The sequence below is a fragment of the Pongo pygmaeus genome, chromosome 10 (genome assembly GCF_028885625.2).
Source record: "Pongo pygmaeus isolate AG05252 chromosome 10, NHGRI_mPonPyg2-v2.0_pri, whole genome shotgun sequence".
Classification (NCBI taxonomy): Eukaryota; Metazoa; Chordata; class Mammalia; order Primates; family Hominidae; genus Pongo; species Pongo pygmaeus.
Window position 1 is genome coordinate 51,716,449 of NC_072383.2, and position 12,575 is coordinate 51,729,023.

The 12,575-nt window shown below is 46.2% G+C and overlaps 1 long non-coding RNA gene across 1 annotated transcript in view; it reads left to right on the plus strand.

Annotated features, from left to right (window-relative positions):
• Positions 1 to 1,056: 1,056 nt before the first annotated feature.
• The window catches only part of LOC134740376 (uncharacterized), a 63,997-nt gene continuing 52,478 nt past the window's right edge, over positions 1,057 to 12,575 (plus strand). Inside the window, exon 1 of the long non-coding RNA XR_010127811.1 lies at positions 1,057 to 1,490. This is a non-coding gene — a long non-coding RNA (uncharacterized LOC134740376). The remainder of the gene's footprint in view (positions 1,491 to 12,575) is intronic.

Below are 12,575 nucleotides of genomic sequence, written 5' to 3' on the forward strand. Positions count from 1 at the left end.
AGACAGAGGGAGAAGAGATCTAGGGTATGCAGGGAAGCCAGGGACACCCCTTCCCCCATCCCCAAATTCTGGAGTGAAAGGCAACAGCAGGACTAAGTTGTACAAATCACACTGGTGTGCTTTGAATTTATTTCCTTTTGAACCACTTGCTGGTTGTTACTTGGTGTGTGTGTGTGTGTGTGTGTGTGTGTGTGTATGCATGCCCTCACAAGTGTGTGTGTTGGGGGAAGTCTCTTAGTCCTTTAGGTCTACTTTTCCTCCCTCAGTGGTACCCTGGAGACAACAAAACATGCTGCCTACAGTTTGAGGAGGCGGGCCAACAATTATCTGGAGTTTTTTATGTAATCAAGTGAATTAGGGGCCAAATCTGACTGTAGCCCCTATCATCTTGAGGCGATTGCCCTTGGAACAGAAAAAGGGGGTTCTAGCTGTGCTTGGGAAAAGGGAAGGAAGGTCTAAGGGCAGCAGGGTGTCTTTTCAAGCCTGTAAAGGAGCGAAGATGGAAAGCAGGGAAGGGGTAAATTGAGATCCATGGTCCTTTCCTAAGTTTGCTCGTGTGGCTTTCAGGGAGTTTATCCCTCTCCTCCCAAAAGCGGAAGAGATGAGAGTGAGGAGGGAGAAAATTACTACATTTTATTTCCTAAGTTTCTCCCCAAAATTGCAGAAGGGACACTCTAGTTCAGGAAAAGCAGCATAAAAGGGTCAGAACACTTATTTTATTTCCCCTTCTTTATGTCTTCTGTTTCTTCTCCTTCCTCTTCCCTCACATACATGGTCATTCTCCGTGTGTCTCCTTCTGTTCTTTCTGGTCTGAAAAAGGGGAAACATCAGAAATCCATAATTCTTGACAAATGAACCCAAACTAAAATCCCTTACATTTGAGTTTGAAGATTTTGGCCTCTGGCCTTCCCTCCAGTGGGCTCCATTTTCTCCCCTTTCCCCAAAACTCTCCTTTGCCTTGGACTTGGCCACCCAGAATGGCAGGGCAGGGTTGGGATGTGGGGGGGCCAGTCTAGGCCGAGGGCCCCAAGCTCCAGCAGTCTTGGTCCCTGCTGCTCTGCCTGATGCTGCTACAGCCTCGCTGGGAAGCTGAGGGCTGGGCTTTTATTTAAGTTGGGTTGAGCAGTGGGGAAAGGCTGGGGGGAGGACACAGCCCAGGTTCACGGGGAGGACACAGCATTTTCTCTCCCATTGCCTTTATATTCGGCAGCGCCTCTGACCTCTCCCCCACCCCCATCTCTGACCCTCCCAAGCCAGCCCTTGCTCAGCCCTGGTCTCCAGATAGGATGCCACTGCTTTTGTAGGACTGGGGATTTCTTGCCCAGAGTAATGGGAGAGGCAAGGCGCATGAATGCCTGTAAGTGCATTGTATCCCTCTCTCTTCAATGGCTAAGTAAAAAGAAGACGGGTGAAATGGCGACACCAATCTTCCAGGGTTCCTTCTCTCCAAGCGCCAGGAGATCCCCACAGGCCAAAGATCCCATTGACACGTAAGTAGTTAGCACTCGGTCTGCTCCGGGGGTGAGGAGCACAAAAGTTTAAACTCTATTTGCCACTCAATTTTTGTCTCAACTCCTGGTCTTAGGCAGGGAAGGCGGGAAATCCAATTGTGAGCAGAGGGGTTCTGCTTGGAGAAAAAGACGTTTCTGTGCTGAGTCTGTGTACCTGGGGAGTAAAGAAATTTGGCTTAAAAAAGAGAGAGTCTGAGAAAGTGAGACTGAGGGAAAAGGACTGGGGCACTTTGCCTTTCTGAGGGTCTCTTGCTGCTGTTTGTGTGAAGTTTCCTAAAAAGTTTTCTCTGCAATCTGTGCTTCAGTTTTCTTTCTGCTTGGACTTGGCAGATTGAAATCCAGAGACAGCTTCCCACAGCTAGGGGTGTGTGTGTGTGTGTGTGTGTGTGTGTGTGTGTGTTGGCGGGAGTGGTAGGGAAGTGAAAACAATTAAAAGGTTTGCTGGGAGCTTGGGGCCAGGGTGTCCTTCTCTGCTTTTCTGGGATTAGGGGAGACTGACTCTGAAAGGGGCCCTTAAGATCAATGCTATGACCGGGAGGAGCAGTGCTCTGGAGCAACTGTACCATCTTTTTCTCTGCTTTTTGCCCAGTCCTGGGGGAGCAAGCTATTGCACTCTCAAAACCACCGCTCTGGGTTTTCCACAGTTTCTATCTGGCACTGCACCTATGGAGAGCTAATTTTAATTTAAATGTTCCCCTTCCAAGAGACCCCTCTCAGGCTTGGAACAAGAGATGGAAGATCCCAGAACACCAGAACTCCAGCGGCCACCAGAGCAGAGGGAATATTTATTACCTCTCTGGATGTCATTACCTAAGAATACAATTTTATGAACTTCCTAATCTGTTAGCTTGATTTATCTGGATGGGCAGGAGCCCAAAATAAACATTTGGGGGATTTGTTTAAAAAAAAAAAAAGTCTTTGCCTCTTCCCAATGTTTTTGATAGAGCTGGCCACCCTTCTCAGCCTGCTTTTTCTGCACCCCGCATTGCCAGCCCCATTTTGATTTTTCTCCTGCAGCGTGTGGCTGCTCCGGGTGTTGGAGTTTTAGCTGCCTCTTGATAATTAAAAATGGGGGCGGTGAACTCTGAGCTACAGATCTGTGAGGAGCCCTCGAACATTTTAAAACCTGCGCAGCTCAAGGAGCTCAGACCCCTTTGGAGCTTGGGGAGCAGAAAGAAACTAAAGCTGATCTGGAGGTTTGCTCATCAGCCCTCCAATGCCAGGAGCCCCTGGCTCTCCCTCCACTCCTCCGGGTTTTTCTTCTCTTCTCTCTGGTGTCAGTTCTGTAGCTCTTTGAACGCAGGGCCAATCCAGCAGAGCCCACATCCAGGCCTGCCGTGATAAGGGCCTCTGCAGCCTCATCTTCCTGCTTCCACTTTCTGCCAGGCCTGGAGGATAAATCAGGAGGAAGGGAAGACAAGGATGGGTAGGGAATATCAGACTATGTTTGAGGGCGAATACGGTTACAGAGCCTAATAAAGAGGAAGGGACTATTTTAAATTTCCAGGCCCCATCAACAATTTTCAGATTCCTGAATAGGCAGCATCCTCTAGGGTCAGCTCTGCCTGCCTCAATGGGGTATGAGTGAAGCCAAAAAAGTGTCGCCTCTACTCACTCCTCCTTTCTGACTCCCTCTCTTCCTAGCATCAAAGATTGGGAGAGGAAAGTATACAGTATTTTATTTTCCAGGCAGAAAAAAACCCTGGAACCGAGTGTGCAGGAGGCACTGCCAGATAGCCAAACCCTAGGTTCCACTCTGGAGCTCTGGCTTCCCGGGAAGCCTGGCCGTGAGAGAATGGGGCAAAATGTGACTGTCTTCATGGGGTGGGGGTGTCCCAGCTCCCTTTCTCACAGAGGCCGGGGTCTTGAGGATCGCGAAATGGGGCCAGCCGGGGCAAAGACGAGGTTTCAGGGGCCGGCGGCAGCCAGGCTCCTACTCTCGGTTCCACGCCGCGTCCGCCCTGGGCGCGGTGTCGCCTTCAGCTGGGTCACGACCCTGGGCCTGGGCGGACAATAGGGCGCGGGGCGGGGAGCGCGGGCTGCGTGGCCGGCTGAGCGGGTTCATTGCGCGGTGAACTCCGCTCGGCCTGAGGGTCTCGCCCTTTAGATCCCAGCCTCTCCTTTCTTCCTCCTATCTCACCTTCCATTTTTTCGTGGAAAATTGAGAGGACCCTCAATCGCTCCTTGACCGATACCCTACCGCTACCACCTCCAGATAATGAGATTTCATTTTCTTTAGAAATGAAAAGATAGTTTTCTCCGAGGTACAAGAGCAGGAAATGGGACCCTCTCAGGATCTTTGTGGGGATGGAGAGGGGAGATCTAGTTATCAGTAGAAGCGTTCTGGACCCGGGACTTAGGAAGGCCCTGAAGGATCCCAGGCCATCAAACCAACAATCCCCTCCATCAGAGGAATTCCAACCAAGAATGTCTCCTTCTCCCCCAGTTATAGGGAGAATTGCCCTCTTCGGTTTTCTGGCCTTTGTTTCTGGATGTCAGGTTAGGCTTACGGCTTTTGTAAAAGGGGAAACATTTCTCAAATCCGATGGGCAGGGACAGAGCTGGGCGTGAGTCATTTGGGAGAAGTCCTCCAAACTGGTCTGTTCTTGTTGAGGCGATCTCACCCCACCACAGTGATAGCCTGGCTCTTATTTGAGGCTCTGCCCCTTTGGGTGGTACCATTGTGTTTGTAACTTTGTACATGTGGAGTCTTTCCATTCAGCTGGAATAGATTTTGGAAAATAAGGTTACCGAATGGGGCTTGAGTTTTAGCTGGAGGAACAAAAGGGCAGCCAGTTTAGAGAAAGGAAAAAATGGGGGAGGGAGGCAAGGAATAATCATAATACATACTTGCTTGGGCCTCCCCACCTCATCCCTATCCTGCCTGACCCAGCTCAGGTGTGATGGGGAGATGTGGGCCTCCCAGCTGGAAACCTCCCCTCAAGGATTCAGTCTCTGATAATTTCAAACCTTCCTGGAATGTGACTGCCTCCAGCTCTGTCTGTCTTTTCTTGGCCATTTCAGAGTCTCTGCCTAGCATTTCTGCTGCTTTCCGAGTTCCATATTTCCTCCTGTCCTGGCCCTGGTTCCAATCCTTGGACCCTCTTCCAACTGTAAAAGCAGAGGAAGAACCAAAAGGTGGTGGGTGGCAGTCTGGGAGGGACAACTGAGGTTCAAAAGTTCCTGGCTGAGCCTCCAGTCCGGGCCACCTCAGGGGCTGATCTGACCACTCCAGAGTGCCCCCTGGGCCAGCAGCAAATAGAACAAAATTTTATAGCCGGGGCAAATGCTGGCCATCTCACCCGGATTCCCCTTCATCTCTCTTCCACTGAAGAGGCTCCAATCTCCACTATACCTTTGTTCTCTTTTCTTTCCCCCTCCTCCCCCTCCTCTTCCTCTGTTTGATCCTGCCCACCCCCCAAATTGTTTCTTTAGATGTGAAAGCATCTGTTCCTGTCTGACCCTCCCCCAACACCCTCCTCTTTCTCCCTCCCTCCACCTCAAGCAGTCAAAAAGCCCCCAAATGGAAGGCCTCTGGCCTCTGACCTATTCTGATACACCAACGTCCAGATACCTTTGAGGCCAAACCTTTAGGCCCCTCCCCGGTTACTTTTCTTTCATTCTACCAGCTGGAGAGGGTCCTGGAATTGAATGAGTTGAGTCTTGGCCCCTAGGGACCAGTCTCTTCTCTGCCTGGGACAATTATCCATTTTTCAGGTAAAAGCAAGGAGTCCAAGTTTGAAAGGTTTGGTGATGAACTATTTAGATAACTACCCCAGTCCTCTGTTGGGCTTTTGGGGGCTCTAGATTTTGAACATATCCATATTCTGACCATAGACAGATGTCCTTTTCTAACCTCTACCTGGCCATTTCTTTTATCACCCCTTTCTGACCCTTCCCTTAATTGCAAAGTCATTTTCTGAGCAATAAGAAAGCCACTCCAATCCCTCCCAGAATTCACTAATCTAAACTAGGAAGATCAAGGCAGTTTCCATACTGTGCACATTGGAGAGCCTCTTTTCTCTGTTTTTCAAAAAAAAAAAAAGAAACCAAAAATTACTCCCTCACATCCTCCTTCTCTCCACTCATACCCGTAGAATATATAGAGAGTGTTGTAAACCCAATCGAGGTAGACAGTAGCCTGTCTTTTCCCCTTTGTAGTCAATCCACTTGGGTCCAAGTTCAGATAATTCAGGCCCAAGGCCTTTGAACTCTGCTTGGTAGACCTGTCTCTAGCAAAAACCTGCTTTATATCTCCAGGGCACCAGACTGGAATAATCCCAAGGTCCTTGTTCTGGTGCCCACAGATGAAAACTGGTAGAAAAGAGTAAACCTTCCTCATTCCCTTCCCTCCAGCTCCATCCTGAGATCCAGCCACTGCCTGGGATCCTGCCTCCTCTTCTATCCTGGAAGAGTAGCAGTTGGCCAAGAGCCCCAGATTCATGCTCCCAGTGGCTTTGCCACCCAGTTTCCATGATGTTGAGAGGCAAACTACCTACCTACCACTCCCTACTCTCTCTCTCTCTCACACACACACACACACGCACACAAACACACACACTGGTTGGGCAGACCTGGACCAGCCCAGGATGTTGTTCTTGTCTGGGGGAACCTTACCTAAGGAGGATACAGGAGGTAAGAGCCTGAATTTTGTGATAGCATCTTTGCTAATTAGTTGGGAGAGAAGACTGGATTGGATCCCTCTCTCCAGTCTATAATTTCACACAGACCTTTCTGTACACATTTACCTAGAGACATATCCTCAAAACATACGTGACACATACATTCAAGGACCTTAACATACTTATTTTTTATTTTTTCTGTTCACATGTGCATGGGTAGGTGACTTTGCTGAAGGTGATGGTGAGAGAGAGAGTGTGTATGTGTGTGTGTGTGTGTGTGTGTGTGTGTGTGTGTAGAGGTGATGAATAACAGAGAATGACATCCCAACCAGCGCATCTATGAAGTGGGTTCTTTGACTTACCACTGATGTCACTGGTGCCAGAGGTTTTTGCTGTCCCCTTTTGCCCTTAAACTGCTCTAAAAGGCCTGCTTCTTTGCTGAGACCATGTGGCCTAAGGTCTCACTCTTGATCCCATAATTTGGCTCCTTAGGCCTGGGGTGGCTAAAGAGGAATGAGGCAGGAGTCAGAAGATTCTCTAGAAGATCAGATCTCTCACTTAATCTCTGGAAGATCAGATCTCTCACTTAACCCTCTCACTTCTGTGTCAAGGTTAATCAAAACCACGAACATTTATTTAACACTCCAATCTATCCCATTTTGCCCATAGGTAGGATCTAGAAAACATCCATTCCACAATAGCAGCAACTGCCAAATAACTATCTCCTAGGGTTGTTAATTGCCTTACAGTGGTATTAGAGGATTAAATGGATTAATGCATGACGAGCACTTAGATTCTTGCTTGGAATAGAATAAGCTTTCGGTGAGTGCAATCTGTTATTATTAGTAACATCATCAGGCATTTTCTTAAGTGCTTGCTATATACCAGGAACTGGACTAGATTCATTGTCTCATTCAAGCCTTATAATAGCACTGTAAGGAAGTTATTATATTCCTATTTGACACAAAAGGAAGCTGAGTGAGCCTCGGGAGGATAAGGATGTGCTCCACTGGCAGAGCCCAGACTCCAGTCAGACTTGCCTGGCCCCAGAGTGGGTGTTCTGAACCACTCCAGTTCTTTGCTCATGATAGGCAAGGAGCACTGGTGAGAGTATGGGGGTCGTGTCAGCCAAGGGCAAGCAGGACCTAGATTAGCTTGGGCTTTGCTACCTGGCTTGGTCTCACCTAGGCAGATTCTTGTTCTCATCAACACTAGGCTCCAACCCAGTGGTTCTCAAACTTCTTAGTCTCAGGACCCCTTTACACTTTTAAAAATTATTGGAGTTTCGGGCCAGGCGCGGTGGCTCATGCCTGTAATCCCAGCACTTTGGGAGGCCGAAGCGGGTGGATCACGAGGTCAAGAAATTGAGACCATCCCGGCCAACATAGCAAAAACCCTGTCTCTACTAAAAATACAAAAATTAGCCAGACGTGGTGGCGCATGCCTATAATCTCAGCTACTTGGGAGGCTGAGGCAGGAGAATCACTTGAACCCGGGAGGCGGAGGTTGCAGTGAGCCGAGAGCACGCCATTGCACTCCAGCCTGGGCAAAAAGAGTGAAACTCCATCTCAAAAAAAAAAAAATTATTAGAGTTTCAAGGAGCTTTTGTTTATTTCTATGGGTTACACCTATCAATATCTACCTTATTAAAAATTAAAACTAAAAGAATTTTTAAATTGTTTAAAAAGTAATAAATATTATATGTTAAAATAACTTTTATGACAAAACTATGTTTTCCCAAACAAAACAATTTAGTGTGAAGAATGTCATTATTTCACATTTTTGCATCTCTTTAATGTCTAGCTTAATAGAAGACAGATTTTCATATCTGTTTCTGCATTCAGTTTATTTTGATATGCTGTTTTGGTTGAAATATCTGAAGTACATAGCCTCATATGCGGACATATAATTGAGGCAGGAAGGACCTGCAGAGCTCCTCAAAAGGTCTCTGGGATCCCCAGGGATCCTTAGACTACAGTTTAAGAACCACTGAGCCAACCAACTGTGATAACCAGCAGAAGCCACTATAATAATATTACTGGACACCCTTTTAGCTCTTTAGTGGTGCTTCTGACTACAAAACCCATCAACATTTCACTATTTCATGCTGTATTTGAATTGTGTTATCTTAGGTAAGTTACTCAATTTTTCTATCTCATAGATAGATAGAAGATAGATAGATATAGACAGACTTGCTATGTGTGTCATAGGTGCATTATTCATTATTGTTTAGCTTGAATATATAGAGTAAAATATAAATTTATAGATAAAATAGCTTTCACATGTTTAGCATTTTTGAGGTGGGCAGCTTGACTATTAATATCAATCTTTTTTTTTCAGAAGGGGAAACTGAGCCAAAGAGGGTTGATGTGACTTGCTGAGGATGACACAATCAGCAACTGGTGGGCAGTAGGGCAGAACTCCCGTCCTTTGACTCCTAGACCTATGCCCACCCTCTCAGAATCCCTCTCTATACAGACATGGCTGCAAAACATGCCTGTGTAGGGTGGATGTGTGCCAGGCACAAACCATTTATGAAGTATATATAATGTTTGTATTTATCTGAACATATTTATATCTGAGAGAAAAAATGTCTTACATTCCTGCATGCAAAGTTACAGCTTTGCTTGGTACAAGGCATCAGCCTGCCAGTGTTTCTCCTTCCTCATCAAATTATCTACGTGTCTGTAGTTCTGGGCTGGATATATCCACTGTTAGGGATACTCCTTCCTTCCAGGTCTCCTGCTGGTACATTCCCACTGAGAGCAGGTAGATAGTCCAGCTTGTCACATGAGCACACAGAACAGGCACACCTGAGGGTAGCAGTCTCGTCCCCTTCTTTTTCTTTTTCCTCTACATCATTTCTAACATACCTTTTCAAAAATTAGTGGTCTACAAGTGTACAACCAAGGAAAGCATCGTTGTATGAGCTGAGGTGTAGATGTGTCTCTGCAGATGCAAATGTAGAACATTGGGTGCCCGTATACCTGTCTAGGTAAGCCCCATGTAAATGTATGAGCAACTGGGGTCTCAATTCTTTCATTAATCTGATAGGTATTTATTCACAAATTCTATATTTTATGGCTGTATGAGGCTCATGTTTATGCAGGATCCTATGAGAAGAAGCCTCGGTGGGAAGTCAGTCTGTCTGAATTCTAGCCAAGCTTTCTGCTCCTAGCTGCCTCAAGCAAATCATTTACCCAGTGAGAGCCTCCACTTCCTCATCCGCATAATGGGGGGAAATAATGATAGTCTCAGCTACATCTCGGGATGAGGAGTCTGGTGGGGAAATAGTAGGAGACGTCTGAGTATGATTCTTTTTCTTTCTTTTCTTTCTCTCTTTGTTTCTTTCTTTTCTTTCTTTCTTTTCTCTCTCTCTTTCTTTCTTTCTTCTTTCTTTTTTCTTTCCTTCTTTCTGTGTTTTTTAGATTTGGGGGTGGAGTCTCACTATATTGCCCAGGCTGGCCTTAAACTCCTGGGCTCAAGCAATCTTTTCACCTCAGTCTCCTGAGTAGCTGGGACTACAGGCACTATGCCCAGCTTTAGAATTCTTTTCCTTTATGGAAAAGTCCAAATAAAATAGTAGAGAGAATAATATAATCAAACACTAGTAATACAATCATCATTTCACTTCAACAATGATCAGCCCACAGCCAGTCTAATTTCATCTATTCCCTACCCAACAGTACCTCTTACATTTTGGAGCAAATTCCAGACATAAAATTTCTTATGTAGTAAACATTTCAGTGAATACCTTTAAAAGTTAAAGTTTATTAATAACATAACCACAATATGATTATAATACCTACCTAAAATTTCTTAGCAAAACTCTTTAGATTTTTTTTTTTTTTTTTTTTTTTTTTTTGAGACGGAGTCTCACTCTGTCGCCCAGGCTGGAGTGCCGTGGTGCGATCTTAGCTCACTGAAACCTCCACTCCCCGGGTTCAAGCTATTCTTCTGCCTCAGCCTCCCTAGTTTTTAAAAAGTAAAAAAGATCTAAGAAATGTTAAGCGGAGGCCAGGCACAGTGGCTCACGCCTGTAATCCTAGCACTTTGGGAGGCCGAGGCAGGCGGATCACGGATCACGAGGTCAGGAGATCCAGACCATCCTGGCTAACACGGTGAAACCCCGTTTCTACTAAAAATACAAAAAAATTAGCCGGCCATGGTGGCGAGCGCCTGTAGTCCCAGCTACTCGGGAGGCTGAGGCAGGAAAATGGCGTGAACCCAGGAGGTGGAGCTTGCAGTGAGCCAAGATCAGGCCACTGCACTCCAGCCTGGGCGACAGAGCAAGACTCCGTCTCAAAAAAAAAAGAAAAAAGAAATGTTAAGTGGCTAACTCCCCTCTGTCTCATGCTTAGGGCTGATGAATGTCAATAATAGAAAATGAGAATGGGGAGAAAAGGATGAACTTTCCTTTTTTATTTTTATCTTAAAATCCCAGGCCACCCCCATCTCCTCCCCTCTACTCATTAGGTCCATTACAAATGGGCTGAGAGGGGACCCTGGAGGTCTAATGTGGTGGAGGCAGCCAGAAGGCATCCTCGGAAGACACTGCAGACCTCATCTTGGATGAAAATCGGAGTGAACCAGAAGGAATCTGAGCTGAAGGCCTGCCAAGCCATTCTCCAGCATCAGATTTCTTCCTCGGCTCTCCAGGCATTTGAAAGATGTCTGAAGTCTCTTTGGAGTTACCTATCTCCAAAGACATGCAGATACATGTAATAGCATATAGAAACCCAAAAGGAGATTGCACAGAGACACAAGTAAATCCACCTGCCCATATACCAGCTATGTACAAACATATGCAAACACTCAGGCAGATGCAAATATATACATACAAATCAGCAAACTCAGGCATGCAGGAAAACAGAGATACAAACCCAAACACTCAAACATATATAAACATGCAGGGATACAAACATGCAGGTTCTGGAACCAAATAGAAAAGCCCAGAAGTGTGAAAATACACTTTGAGACATTTTTACTACCGACCAGTTAACATGGCCAAGCTCCAAGTCTGGCTCACTCTTTCCCTCACATACCATCAAATAGGCCAAATGTTGACAAAACTACAACCTGAGTCACATTCACAAAACTGTGTACCTGGGATAAGTCATCCCAAGGCCTTTCCCCTGCCCTTGTCAGCACAAGTTCTCTATCATTAGTGCTCTGTCTCCCCAAAAGGCAGGAATAAGAGTGGTGTGGTGTGGTACCATGTAAGTGTGTGCATGTGTCCCTATGAAGACACATTTCTTCATTCTGCCAAGTGAACTTGTTGAAAAGGGGAAAGAACACTAGCCATGCACAGACCTCAAGTCACTGCAGGCTGATGACGAAACATTGCTTTGCTTACCTTGTGCTACACCTGTAGGTTGAACTGATTTTTCCCCAAATCAATTGACCCACATGGGTGTTTTGGCATCTTCTAGACATGATGTGGGTGTGCTTTCTCTGGGCCCGAGAGAGGCTGTGCCAATTGTCTGGGGTTGATTCTTCTGAGTGAACTTACCAATCAATTAAAAGAATAAAGGTGATGGAACTGGCTGGATCAGGTTGTTGGCTAGGCATTACATGGCCATGGAGTGATACTGAGTCAAAAACGATGGGCAGAATCCGACAGTTTTAAAACAAGATCCATCAATAGATGGAGATAAACCAGTGGGGCTATTTAGCACTGTGCTCAGGAAAACCAGTCAACTGACTAAACTGTTCTCATTTCAACCAATTTTTTTTTTTTTTTTTTTTTTTTTTTTTGTTGAGACGGAGTCTCGCTCTGTCGCCCATGCTGGAGTGCAGTGGCGCAATCTTGGCTCACTGCAAGCTCCGCCTCCCGGGTTCACACCATTCTCCTGCCTCAGCCTCCCGAGTAGCTGGGACTACAGGCGCCCGCCACTTCGCCCGGCTAATTTTTTGTATTTTTAGTAGAGACGGGGTTTCACCGCATTAGCCAGGATGGTCTCGATCTCCTGACCTTGTGATCCGCTCACCTCGGCCTCCCAAAGTGCTGGGATGACAGGCGTGAGCCACCGCACCCGGCCTCATTTCAACCAATTTTTGTGAGACGCAGCAGAAGCAACAGCATCCGAGAGTCAAGGGACCCAAATGTGTTTGCATTGAAAGCTGGATCTACACTGGCATTTAGGGTAAGGGAAGGGTTGTGTAAATGACTGTAGATTCGGAAGGATAAAATGTGAGTATGTATCAGGAACTTAAAACTATTATCATTGGCAAGAAAGTAAAAGTTGTATAGTGAATTGAGCCTTTTTCTTTGTATGGAATCACAGAATGTTAGATATTGAAGGGACCTTAGAGTTCATATGGAAACTGAGGCTTGGGGAGTTTTAAATGACTTGTCCAAGGTCACACAGTGAGTAAATGGCTGAGACACATTTAGATACCATATTAGTTTGCTTGGACTGCCATAACAAGTACCACAGCA